General features: G+C 36.2%; 1 pseudogene; it reads right to left on the bottom strand.

The window, feature by feature from the left end:
• Window positions 1-5,856: 5,856 nt before the first annotated feature.
• On the bottom strand, window positions 5,857-6,392 carry LOC120247675 (annotated as a pseudogene).
• Between the last annotated feature and the right edge of the window lie 8,384 nt (window positions 6,393-14,776).

The following is a 14,776-nucleotide window of genomic DNA, read 5'->3' as shown; positions in this document are numbered from 1 at the left end:
CCAATCTCCAAATCCCCGTCTGTGCGACCCGCTGAAGTTGCCTTAGACACAGCTTCCCAGGCAACCCCCTTGGGCAATCCAGGCTCCCTGCCGAGCTCTGGGAGCGGAGTCAGAATCGCTGCTTCCTTCTCTGGGTCGGGCTGGCGCGCAGGGGCGGGGGCTTGCCCGCAGGGTGTTCTGAGCCCGAGCCCGGTTAGAAGGCTCTCTCAGTGGATTCTGCGTCTTTTTTCTCCCAATCTCTCAGGTTTTGTAAGGTTTCCAATGTCTTCAGATCTTTTCTGTGTGATGTATGGGCGCGAGTGCAAGTACGGAGCTCCTTACTTCTCCGCCATCTTGCCCTCTCTCCTCCTAAGTTTATTTTAACAGAGAACCCTTCCATTTCACTGTGCGCAAAAATATAGAGTAGACTTAACTACTTGTTAAGATGGTACACTAAGCTATACATAGTATATCTCTAAGCATTATAATAATCTTGCAAGAAATACATTGTTATTTCAGGAAAGGAACTGCCTTCTAGAGATATTTACCTCTCTAAAGGTTGTTTGTGGGTAAATTACTGACAAAAGATCTTATTCCAATTCTGTATGATTTTAATGTTCTACATTGCTTATGTGCTTAAAGTATTTATTTTCTCCCACGTAAGCCCTCAAAGAAAATCCAGTTTTGAAAGTTGTTATTGCCTCATCTTCTTTTAGGATGTCTTGGTCATGTTAAGGCAGCATGATGAAGAGAAAGAACACCAGCTCAATTCTAGAAACCTTAGGCTGAGTCATACTATCACCTCTGCTACCTTCAGTTTGAGTTTGCCACAAAAGTTGCTTAATTTCTCTGAGACTTTTTTCTTCCCCCCCTTCAGTTTTACTGAGGTATAATTGACATATATAGCATTGTAGAAGTTCTAGATGTACAACATAATTATTTGATATATTTATATATTGCAAAATGATCACCACAGTAAGTTTAGGTAATATCCATCACCTCACATGGTTACAAAATTGTTTTTCCATGATGAGAACTTTTCAGATCTACTCCCTCAGCAACTTTCAAATATATAATACAATATTGTTAACTAGAGTCACCATGTTATACATTACATCCCCAGGACCTACTTATTTTATAACTGGAAGTTTGTGCTTTTGAACACCTTCACCAATCTCACTCCCGACCTCTGGCAACCACTATTCTGATATCTGTTCCTATGAGATGGTTTGGTTTCTTTAGAGTCCACGTGTAAGTGAGATCATATGGTATTTGTCTGTCTTTGTCTTACTTACCTCACTTAGCGTAATGTCCTCAAGGTCCATCCATTTGTTGCAAATGGTTGGATTTTCTTCTTTTTTATGGTCTGAGCTTAGTTTCTTTCCTATGAAGTGGATGTTCATCATGTGAATGGCTTACTAACTGTTTTCCGTTCCCCCATAATGTTTTTTTTTTAATTTTTAATGTTTTATTTATTTCTAGGAGAGAGAGAGAGAGACAGCATGAGCAGGGGAGGGTCAGAGAGAGAGGGAGTGACAGACTCTGAAACAGGCTCCAGGCTCTGAGCTGGCTGTCAGCACAGAGCCCGATGCGGGGCTCAATCCCACGAACCATGAGATCATGACCCAAGCGAAAGTCAGATGCTTAACCGACTAAGCCACCTAGGCCCCCCCCCCCGCCCCCCCGCATACTATGTTTTTAATTCCATATTTCATTCTAACAAAGTGGCCAAAACAAATGGCTTTACTTGGAACTCAAAAGGTAGAACTTTTGGCCAGATTACAGTTTTAAAGTTTTAGAAAATTTTAGAGGTATCCAAGAAATACTAATATACTTTTCTATATTCTTATTTTATTAAAGTATCTTACTTAGAATTGTCTTTTTAAAAAGAATTGTCTGTATTTTAGATACAAGAAAATTAATCTTTTTTAAGTATACATTTCAGTACTCTTTTTTTACATTTCTTTCATTAATATATACTTGACACACACTGTTGCATTAGTTTCATATGTACAATATAGTGATTCAACGACTCTGTACATTATGCTGTGCTCACCAGTATAGCTACCATCTGTCACCACACCACCTATTATAACACCATTGACTAGCTTCCTTACGTTGTGCTTCATCCTCATGACATATTCATTCCATACCTGGAAGCCTGTACCTCCCATTTTGGCAAATGTATACAATTGTGTAATCACCATGCAATCAGGTTATAGAACATTATCACCTTGAAGACATTCCCTTTTGCACTCACTATTCTTCCCCCAGCCCTAGCTCCTGCAAGATACTGATCTGCTTTTGTCAGAAATTTTGCCTTTTATAGGCTGTTATATAAATGAAATCATACAGTAGAAAATCTTTGTGTCTGACTTCTTAAATTTAGAAGTCTAAATTTAGAATTTAGGCTTTTAAATTCTTTTATGGCTCATTCTTTTGGTGTTGTATTTAAGAAATTTTTTATCAATTCAAGATAGCAATGATTTTCTTTTCTATTTTCTCCCAGAAATTTTATAGTATTAGTGCTTACTTATTGGTTTATGATATATTTATAATTAATTTTTATAGATGACATAAAATATGGAATGTGTTCATAGTTTTGCATGTGAATGTCTATTTTTTCCCAGCATCATTTATTGGAAAGACGACTCTTTCCTGCTTGATTTATCACAGATAATTAAAATCAATGGATGATGTATGTGTGGATATCTTTATGGGCTCTCTATCCAATAGAAGCAATATATGTCTATCCTCACACTATTAGCTGCATGTTTTTTGTATATATCCCTTATTAGGTTAAGGGAGTTTTCTTTTATTTCTAAATTACTAAAAGTTTTTAATCAAAAATGTGTGTTAAGGTTCCCAAGTTTTGTGTGTGTGTCTCTTGAGAGGACTATGTAATATATCCTTTCACTTCCCAGCTTTATTAATATATAGTTGATATACAGAAAACTGCACATAATTAATATCTACAGTTTGATGACTTTGGACATATGTATATCCTTGTGTTACCATCATAACAAGGTTATAAACATATTCATCACCTCCGAAAGTTTTCTTGTCTCTTTTTATTTTGTGGTAAGAACAGTTAACATGAAATCTACCTTCTTAAAAAATTTTAAGTGTACAATATCTTATTATTAACAATAAAATGTTACTATTATTAGTCCACATGTTCCATGTTCTACAACAGATCTCTGGAACTTACTCATCTTGTATAACTGTAAATTCACACCCATTGAGCAATTTGCCATGCCCTCCTCTAGTGATCTGTCAATGTAGTCTGTTAATTCACTAAATTCACACTCTGAGTCTCAATCATTAAACAAACCTTGAATTCTTGAAAGGACTAACTAACACTAAAATTTGGTACAGTTATTTTAATATTCTGTGATTTTTTTTCTTATATTATCTTTAGTATTGGATCAGGCCAGCACTAGCCTAATAAATGAGTTAAAAGGAATTCCATTCTCTTCTATTTTCTATGAGTTTATATGGAATTAGTATTATTTCTTCCTTAAATAGTCAAATTAACTATTGAAGCTGGACATAAAGTTCTCCTCATGGGGAGATTTTTTTTTAAACTACAAATTCAATATCTTTAATAGATATTCAAGTGATTTGTGTCCTTTGTTTGAGTGAGCTTTAATAGTTTGTGTCTTTTGGAAATTTTTCAAATAAATTTAAAATCTAAATATGTATAAAAAACATTGAATTTGTAGTTTAAGAAAATCTTCCCATGAAGAGAACTTTGTATCCAGCTTTAATAGTTTATTCTTCTAAGCATTTAACGAAGAAATAATACTCATTCTAAATTGTTGAATTTATTGGCAGAAGACGTTCATAGTATTTCCAGTTATCTATTTAATGTCAGTAAGAACTGTAGTGATGTGTCTGTCTGGCTAGGTCAGAAACTGGCAAACTTCTTTTCTAACATGTCAGATAATAACTATTTTAGACTCCTTTTTATTGTCACCTTTCACCCCTTCCTCCTATTCTTGAATATCCTTTTTAAATTTTTTTATGTTTTATTTATTTTTTGAGAGAGAGAGGGGGTGGGGGAGAGGGAGAGGGAGAGAGGCAGTGTGGGCAGGGGAGAGACAGAATCCGAAGATAGCTAGCTATAAGCACAGACCCTGACACCAGGTTCGAACCCACGAACCGCAAGATCATGACCTGAGCGGAAGTCGGATGCTCAACTGACTAAACTACCCAGGCGCCCCTCTTGAATATATTTTAAAAATGTAAAATTGGGACATCTGGGTGGCTCAGTCAGTTAAGCATCTGACTTCGGCTCAGGTCATGATTCTCACGGTTTGTGGATTCAAGCCCTGCATCAGGCTCTGTGCTATCAATGAAGAGCCTGCTTCAGATCCTCTGTCTTGCTCTCTCTCTGTCCCTCCCCAGCTTGTACAATTGCTCTCTCCCTCTGAAAAATAAATACTAAAAAACATTTTTTAATGTAAAAAGTATTCGTAATTTGCAGATATACAAAATCAGGTTACAGACTGGACTTCATCCATTGGTGGTAGTTTACTAACACCTGGGTGAGAATTTCTCCAATTTTATTAATAATTTCAAAGAACTAGTTTTTGTTTTGTTTTTGTTGATTTTCTGTATTGTTTTACTGTTGTTTTATATATATCATTGATATCTGGTCTGATCCTTATTTCTTTTCTTTTGTTAACTTGGCGCTTAATTTACTCTTCTTTTTCTGGTTTCTTAATGTAGACACTTAGATTATTTATTTGAAATCTTTACTCTTTTCTAATACAAGTAGCTAATGCTCTAAATTAAACTTTAAGCACTGTGTTAGTTGCATCCCACAATCTTGGGTATATTGTATTTTTTGTGTTTATTAACCTCAGGATATTTTCCAATTTCATCTGTGAATTCTTCTTTGACCCATGGCTTGTTTGAAGTATGTTTATTGATTTCCAAGTCTTTGTAGATTTTCCATAGAGCTATCTATTATTGCTTTTAAATATAATTATGGTCAAAGAATATACTTTTTATGATTTTAATTGATTTAAAATTATGAGAATTATTTTCTGATCCAGAATATATCCTTTCGTGGTGAATATTCTGTATGCACTTGAAAAGAATATCTAATTATCTGCTGTTGTTGGGTGGAGTGTTTTGTAAGTGTCAATTAGGTAAAAATTTTGGTAATTATTCACATCTTTTACATTTTTATTGTTTTCTGTATACTTGTTCTCTCAACTATTGAAAGAGAGCTGTTTAACTCTCCAATTATAATTTTGAATTTTTTTTTATTTCTCCCTTCAGTTATAACAGTTTTGTTTCATATGTATTATATTCTTTTAGTACTTTGAAGCCATCTTTTTAAGTGTTTATTTATTTATTTATTTATTTATTTATTTATTTTTATTTCTAGGAGAGAGAGAGACAGCGTGAGCAGGGGAGGGTCAGAGAGAGAGGGAGTTACAGACTCTGAAACAGGCTCCAGGCTCTGAGCTGGCAGTCAGCACAGAGCCCGACGCGGGGCTCGAACCCACGAACCGCGAAATCATGACCTAAGCGAAAGTCGGACGCTTAACCAACTAAGCCACCCAGGTGCCCCTTAAGTGCATATATATTTAGGTATTGTTATGTCCTTTTGGTAAATTTACCCCTCATTGTGAAATTACCTTCTTCATCCCTGGTGCTACTCTTTGCATTAAAATCTATTTTTAGGATGTTATATAGCCATTCCATTTTTCTTTTCTTTCTTTCTTTCTTTCTTTCTTTCTTTCTTTCTTTCTTTCTTTCTTTCTTTCTTTCCTTTCTTTCTTTCTTTCTTTCTTTCTTTCAGAAATTGTTTATTTTCCTTCAACCTTATTTCCATTTCATTTGCCTTTGTGGAAAAGTAGCTTAAGACCACTCAGTGATTATTCCTATCAATTCATGGTCTGAGTAGTGGAAGCTGCAGCCCAGTCTTCAGTGGCAGGCTGAGTGCTCCAGTCTTCAGTAGGGAACTGCTAAATAGTCCCAGAGGGCACCTACCTCCACGCCTTCAGACCAGTCCACAATTTCAGGTTGAGTAGCAGTGAACTCAGGAGCTGGAGCTGTCCATTCACCTTGAAATTCCTCCTCAGTCACAGTCTTTTCAGCAGTGACCTGCTCTTTCTTTTTAATCTCTTCAGGATCTCTGTAGAAGTAGAGATCCATGGGTGTTCATGGAAAGCAATGCATGCCATGCATACACAGAACTTCCCGAGCCAGCATCCACCACATCAGACCCACTGAGGGAGCTCCTCTGTTGTTAAAAGGGATGGCAGTGTCCATATAGCACAGATGAGAGACGGCATTACAGAGAACAATAGTAGGAAGGTTAATATAAGACCTTTGAGAGGGTAGTCAGCCCTAGGATCAGTAACCACCAGAAAGTTGCTATTTTTGTCATACATTTTACTTTCACAGGTACAGATGACCCTTGAACAACGTGGGGTTAGAGGCACTAACCCCCTGCATAATCCCAACTTCATGTGTAACTTTTGATCACCTCGTCTTAACTTCTAATAGTTAACTGTTAACTGGAAGCCTTACTGATAGAATAAATAATCAATCAATACATAGTTTGTATGTGCTATGTGTTATATACTGTATTCTTACTCTAAAGTAAGCTAGAAAATGAAAATGTCATTAAGAAAATCTTAAAGAAGGGCACCTAGGTTGCTCTGTCAGTTAAGTGTACAACTCTTGATCTTGGCTCAGGACATGATCTCACAATTCATGAGATGGAGCCTGGTGTCAGGCTCTGAGCTGACAGTATGGAGCCTGCTTGTGATTCTCTCTCTCTCTCCCTCTCTCTCTGCCCTTCCCCTACTTGCACACACACTTTTTCTCTCTGTCTCTCTTAAAGTAAATAAATAAACTTAAAAAAAAGAAAATCGTAAAGAAGATACATTTACAGTACTGTACTGCATTCATCTAAAAGGTCTAGAAAAGTTCAAATCCATGTTGTTCAAGGGCCAACTGCCCTATAAACTTGAAAATTCATTGTTACCATTTTTGTTTTAGCCAATTATCCGTTAATGAAGTTTCAAACTAAGAAGAAATGTTTTCTATTTATTCATATGTTTACTATTTGCAGAGCTCTTTATTATTTTTTGCATAGATCCAAATTATCATCTGACATAATTTCCTTTTGCCTCAAAACTTTCTTCAGCATTTTTGTATTACAGTTCTGCTAGTAACATTCTCTATGGTCCCCTTCTTTTAAATTGAGATATAATTGACGATTATACAAGCTTAAGGTGTATGATATAATCGTTCAACATTCACATCCATTGCAAAATGATTACCACAGAAAGTCTAGTTTAATACCGATCACTCTGCATAGTTACAAATTATTTTTCTTGTGGTAAGAACTTTTAAGATTTACTCTCTTAGCAACTTTCAAATATACAATACAGCATTATTAACTGTAGTCACCATGTTGTACATTATATACCCACAACTTACTTATTTTATAACTGAAACCTTTTCACCCACCTCCCACCCCCTACCTTTGGCAAACACTAATCTCTTTTTTATGTCTATGAACTTGGTTTGGTTTGGTTTTGTTTCTAGATTCTGTATGTAAATGATATTACATGGTATTTGTCTTTTCTGCCTTACCTTAATGCCCTTAAGTTTCATGCATATTGTCACAAAGGGCAAGATCTTCTTTTTTAATGGTTAGATAATATTCCATTTTAAATATATATATATAATACCACATTTTTAAAATCCATCTATCAATGGGCACTTAGGTTGCTTCCATATAAGTTAGTGTTTTCATTTCCTTTTAATAAATACCCAGAATGGAATGACTGGATCATATGGTAGTTATCTTTTTAATTTTTTAGGAAACTGCATACTGTTTTCCATAGTGGCTGTGCCAGTTTACATTCCCACCAACAATCCTCATGGAGTTCCTTTTATCCACATCCTCACCAACACTTGTTATTTCTTATCTTTTTGCTAATAGCTATTCGAAAGATGTATGAAGTGATATCTCATTGTGGTTTTGATTTGTATTTCCCTGATGATCAGTGATGGTGAGCACCTCTTCACGTACCTGCTGTTGACCACCTGTATGTCTTCTTTGGAAAATATCTAGTAAAGATCCTCTGCCCATTTTTTAATCAGATTTTTTTTTTTTGCTATTGAATTGTATGATTGTATGAGTTTCTTATGTATTTTGGATGCAAACTCTTTATCAGATATGTGACTTGCAAATATTTCTTCCATTCAGTATGTTGCCTTTTCATTTTGTTGATGGTTCCCTGTGCTGTGCAGGAGCCTTTTAGTTTGATGTAGTCCCACTTGTTTATTTTTTCTTTTGTTGTCTTTGTTCTTTGTGTCAAAATCCAAACAATCATTGCAAAGATTGATGTCAAGGGGCTTAGTGTCATGTTTTCCTCTTAAAGCTTTATGGTTACAGGTCTTCTGTTCCAGTCTTTAATCCATATTGAGTTTATTTTTGTGAATGATGTGAGACAATGGTCCCGTTACATTCTTTTGCATGTGACTGTCCAGTTTTTCCACCACCATTTATTGAAGAGATTGTCCTTTCATCATTGTATATTTTTGCCCCCTTTGCTATTAAATTAATTGACCATATAAGTATGGGTTTATTTCTGAGCTCTCTATTGTGTTCCATTGATCTATGTGTCTGTTTTTGTGCCAATACCATACCATTTTGATTATTATAGCTTTGTAATGTAGTCTGAAGTCATGAAGCATATCTCCACCATTGTTCTTTGTATTTTTTGTTGTTGTCTGCCAGTCATATTAATTGATCTCTTCAGATATAGAAGTTGAAGTCCAACTATATGTTCAGTAGGGAGAGAGTGACATAAAGGTATTCTTTCACTCATTCATTTCTTTACTCAACAAATATGTAGTGAATGCTTGCATGCACATTTTTAGGCCCTGAGATATACAAATAAACAAGGCAGGAAAATCTCTACTCTCATGATACATTGGTTCTAGTTGAGGCAACATACAGTAAATTAATTTTTAAGAATGGTCTCAAATAATGGTAAGAGCTACAGATAAAATGGGGGAGGGAGGTTATTACCTTATATAGGGAATTCAGTAAAGACCTCTTGAGGAAGTAATATTTGGGCAGTGGTTTGAGTCAATTCATTCCTTGATGGTGGATGAGAGACAGAACTGTAAAGATCTAAGCTGAAGAAAGCATCAAGGATAACAGCCCTAGAGCAGAACGAACTTAACGTGCTTAAGGAATAACAAGCAAACCAGGGCAGTGGAACATTGTGAGTAAGAAGGAGAGTAGAAAGCAATGAACTGTGGGAGGAAACAGGGGTCAGAGCATGTAAAGCTTGGTAGTGCTGGCAAGGGGGATGTGTTTTAATTCAAGCACAGGGGATGCTGGTGAAGGGGTTGGAGCAGGAGATTTACATTTTCAGGAGATTTCTCTGGCTATTGTGTGGCAGATTTATGCCAGGATAGAAAGAATGGAAGGTGGGAGATGGATAGCTGTGGAATAGACCAATCCAGAAAATTAAAACTTTTTGCGTATAAAGTTAACAGATATTTGAAAGAAGTGAAGAGGAGAAGATGGGTCGAGGAAAGGAAGACTGAGCAATTAGAAGCTTGGAACTTATGGAGAAAAGTATCTACTGAAAAAGAATAACTAGTGAGATTCCTGGTGTCAGTATGTCTGAGACATTTTAAAACAAAGCGGTCCACTAGTCAGTTTTAAGTTGTCTGTGGTTCAAGGATGTAAGCTTCCTCTACTATTCTAAGCCTTCTTAAAAATTTGCTGCACATGCTGTACTGCATTGGTGGTATCTTGAAGATAGAAAGGAATTGAGTTGGTATTCAGTACAAGACCACACAGTGTGGGAAAAGGAGAGCATAGAGAATATGGCAAGATAATTCACAAGATCAGCTAATGCAAAGGATCTGAGACTATGAAACCATCAGTGATGAACAAAAATGGAAATTCTTCCAAGATTCTCCGGAGGGATTTGTGTAAACATTGGCTTTCCCAGGACATAGGTGATGGAGGTTTGAGCCAACTCGTTTGAAGCCTGAAGGGCAGGATGACCTAGCTGATTCCAGGTCACACATTTAACTGAAGAACGAAGAGACAGAGTACAGTTTTATGGTGAGATTAGGTCAGTAGCATAAATCTTCAGGCTCATCTTTCCCAGCAGTTACTTCTGTTAATAATTTGTTAATGTATTCAAATATATACTCAGCACCTATTCTTTGCCAGGTATTGTGTTGAGAGCTGAAGATATGGTACTAAACAGCATGTTAAACATAACATAGCTACTCCAGTTGGTAACTTGACCTCACTCCAGCTTTAGAATGGCTAGACATTTGGCTCAATTCAGAGGTAGGCATTTGGCCCAATGAGACACAAGGACACCCATGGTGGGGCATTTGGGGGAAAAGAAGCTGCCTCTCTCTTCTGTAGGAACTTCTTGTCTCCTTCATGTGGGGAGTCAGTAGCTGCTCAAAACAAACTTGACCATTATGATTATTACTGCATATTATTTATCTTTTCCTTACCTTTTTTTTTTTTTGTCTCCCTTACTATGTTTTGTATGAACTAAATTTCTAAAATAGTTTCCTATACAGTCAGAATCTTTTGTAATCTACTCAGACACACAGCTTGCAATAACAACATTTTTGGTGTATGGTCAAATTATTCCCTGAAAAGGTCAAACCGGTTCTAGAACAGAGCATTTTCTAAACATTTAAACAGAAAAAATAAAGGCAATGTACCATTCTGGAAAATTGTTTGGCAGTATCTATCAAAGGTGAATAGACACAGAACTTATAACCTAGGAATTCTACTCTCAGTATATACCCAGAAGACTTATATCTATATCTCTATATTTATAGCTACATCTAGATCTATAGATATTTACATCTTTATATCTATATCTCTCTATATAAATATCTACAGATATCTAAATATAGAAATAAGGAGGCTATAAGAATATTCCTAGCAGTGCTACTCATAATAGCTAAAAACCGAGAATAACACAAATGTCCATCAAGATTATAATGCACAAATGAATTATGTGAATTTCAACCAATTGAAATATATAAAGGAATGAGAATGAATGGAATACATAGAATAATATGACTGAATCTCACAAACATAATGTCAAGTGAAAGAAGCCAGATACTAAGAGTACTTTGTATATATAAAGTATGTAAGTATGTACATACATATGTAAAGTATGTATGTACTTCATTTACATAAAGCTAGAAAACTGGCAAAGCTCTTTTGTGGGAATTGAAGTCAAGAGACTGACTACCCTCCATGGCCTATAATGACCAGAGGGAATGAGAGGGAGTTTTGGGAGCTGGTCATGTAATCAACACCTCGGTGTTGGTTACATGGATATGTTCACATTGTAAAACTTCACTGAGATGTATATTTAAGATTTGTATACTTATCTTTATGGCTATTATACTTGAATGAAAAGTTTACTTTAAAAAGTAGAGGTAAAATGTATTTTATTATATTCCCTGGAATTCATAAATCAGTATTTTGAAATATAGAGATTCTCAATGAATATTTGGTAATGATTGCTGTCATTTTAATTAAAATTTTTCTTTTGTCATCTTCCTTGGGGGATAATTTTTCACCAAATATATGTTAAAAGTTCTTTAAAAAAGAAAAAATAACTAGCCATGCAAAATGGGTCTAAGCCAGCATACAAAAAAGGATATGTATCACTGAACATTCCTGCAGACAGAATTTGCAAATTCTATTGAGCTAGATTTTTGGTTTTATTTTTTCAAAATTAAAATTTCAAGTGTATATCCCTCAACATGATTCCTTTTTGCTATAGTTATCTATAAATTAGGAAATAATTTTCTCTCCAGTATTACTTGAATCTGTTCTATCGTCTGATCTCAGCTATCCTTGCTCTGGCACAGACTCTAATTATCTCTTTCCTGGGCATGCTTGGGTGGCTCAGTCAGTTAAGTGTCTGGCTCTTGATCTCTGCTCAGGCTGTGATCCCGTGGTTCGTGCGATCAGGTCTCACGTCGGGCTCTGCACTGATGGTGGGGGTGTGCTTGGGATTCTCTCCCTTTCCCTCCCTCTCTCCCTGTCTCTCTCTGACCCTCCTTCTTTCTCTCCCTAAAATAAATAAATAAACTCTAATTATCTCTTTGCTAGCCTACTACAATAACTTGATAATGTGTCACAACCTAACCCCAGTCTTTCTCCCTCAAAGAAGCCATTATCTAGCTTCCATAGTGACCCATCTTACAACAATCTGATTATTATATTCCCTTCCTTGAAACATGTCAGGTAATGGAAACTTCATCTTTAGAGTTCTTTGGGCAAACACTTTTGTCTCATCCTTGACCCTTTTCTTTTTATCTGTCAGAAAAAATCTAATTAATTCTATTCTCAAAACATAATCTGAATCTGTCCATTTAGTGTCATCATCATTACTACCATCTCTGTCAGAACATCATTTCTTGCCTAGACTATTGCAAAAACCTGCAAACGAATCTCTTTGCTGCCATTCTTGTCTCCCCACAGTCTTGATGTAGCACCTTGATGTAGCATACTTGATATAGCACCAGAGTGACTTAAAAACACACAGATACATATACACACAAGTCAGATTATGGTCCTTCTATGCCTCAAGCCTCCCAGTGGTTTCCACTTTCACTCAGAGAAAGACCCAAAGCCCTTATGCAGCCCTGTAACAACTTTGCCACCTATTAGCTCTCTGACTTTATTTCCTACCCAAATACTCTACTCTAGGCACACTGGTTTCTATGGTGTTCTATAAATATACCAGGCATACTCATAACTTAGGTCTTACACATTGGCCATTCCCTCTTCCTGGAATGCTCTTCCCTGGATATCCATAAATCTCATTCTTTCACTTATATCCAGTGTTTGGTTAGATGTCCTCTTCTCATAAAACTTACCTGTACAGGCTGACTGACTCTGAAGAACTGTTGGATAATGAAGGAAGAAAAACCAGAAGGGGGAAAGGAAGATATGGTTTCTGTTTTCAGGGAATGAGAGTATATTGAACATCACAGATTGTAAATAGACAATTGCAATGCAGTATAATCAATACTGTGAAAAAATTTAAAAAATAGAACTCTAGATTTATATATATGTGTATATTTTTTGAGAGAGAGTGTGACCATGCAAACAGGGGAGAGGCAGAGAGAGAAGGAAAGAGAGAATCCTGAGCAGGCTCCATGCCCTGTGACTGTGAGATCATGACTGGAGCCAAAATCAAGAGTTGGATGCTTAACCTTAGCCACCCAGCAGCCCCCCAAAAATATAATTCTAAGTTTAGAAGAAAGGTAGGACTAGGACATAAAGATTTGAAAGTAAAGTTCATGTAGATGGGAATTTATAAAAGTGGGAAGAGTACACAGAACATGAGGAAACAGTCAAAAGTATAATTGAAAATTTAGGTAAGTCTTATTCTGGAAACCATTAGTATGTATTTTCAAGAAGAAAGGTGATGACCTGAATATAGGTATTAGAGTTGGCAATTAGGTCACTAACGACCGTAATGTATAGCATTTCAAGGGAGTATTAAAAAATTAAGCAGATAACAGTGGATTAGGGTCTGGATGAGGTTGTAGAAATGAAATCGGTGGGTGTAACCTTTCTAAAGTATTCTTTCAAGAAGTTTGTCAAGAAGGGAAGAAGGAGGGACCACTGGGTGGCTCAGTTGGTTAAGTGTCTGACATTGGCTCAGGTCATAATCTTGCAGTTAGTGACCTCGAGCCCCACATAGGGCTCACTGACAGTGAGGAAGCTGCTTGGGATTCTCTCTCCCCCACCCCTCTCCGTCCCTCCCCTGCTTGTGCTTTATCTCTCAAAATAAATAATAAAAAAAAATGTTTAAAGGGAAGAAGAAAGTTGGAATGAATAAGGCGGGGGGGGGGTTAACCTTTATACAAGGCAGTGGTACAAAAGAAAGGGAAGAAAGTTTTAGAAAATGTCCTTGTGATTAAAGAGGAGTTCGCCATTCTTAAAAGAAGTACCTAGTGTTGTAGGGTGCAAGGATAACTGGAGAAAAACTCACAAATAAGAAAGTAGATAACTATGTCTCAGGAGAATGAAACCAGCCCAGCTGTGTAGTAAACATAGGCGTGGATGATTATATCCAATCATCATCTTGAATTGTACAAAGGAAAAATGAGAACAGAGAATGACTATATTTAGGGAACCAAGAGATATTTTCAGAGTATGTCTTATAGTCAACATAATGTCAGTAAATGGGAATAACACTCCTTTTGCATGTAGCCAGTATTTGGTGGGGGGGGGGGGGGGAGAAGTCATAAGTTCCATTTTCCAGAACAATCACATTTATTATTTGTTTTAGGGACTTTAATCATATCAGCTCTGTGGCTTTATCTGCCAAACCAAAGACTTCTAATTTTTTACATATATCTTAATTTGGAAACCACTACAATTCTATAGTAATTTACATTTCACTTCCTTGGGTCTTCTCTCATACTTTCAGCTATATTGAGATATGGTGACATAGCCACTTTAGTACAAGGCAATAATTATATTTTTTCCAATATTTGAATATGCCATTTAAAGATGACCAGCATTTTATGAGTCTTTTTGTCTACAACAGCACTGAGGCCTCTGAGAATAGTTAACAAGGCTACTGAATCTCCCCCCCCCAGGTAGAATTTGATACATCGGAATCATCACTGCAGTGATGAAATGATTTTGAAATTCAACTGATTTCAGATACTTTCTTCACCCTACTCACTTCCTGCCCTGTCAGACTTGTATTAACTTGGT

Source organism: Hyaena hyaena, unplaced genomic scaffold (assembly GCF_003009895.1).
Source record: "Hyaena hyaena isolate Hyena2069 unplaced genomic scaffold, ASM300989v1 scaffold_538, whole genome shotgun sequence".
NCBI lineage: Eukaryota > Metazoa > Chordata > Mammalia > Carnivora > Hyaenidae > Hyaena > Hyaena hyaena.
The sequence above is the reverse complement of the archived record's forward strand: the minus strand, read 5'-3'. Positions and strand labels throughout refer to the sequence as shown.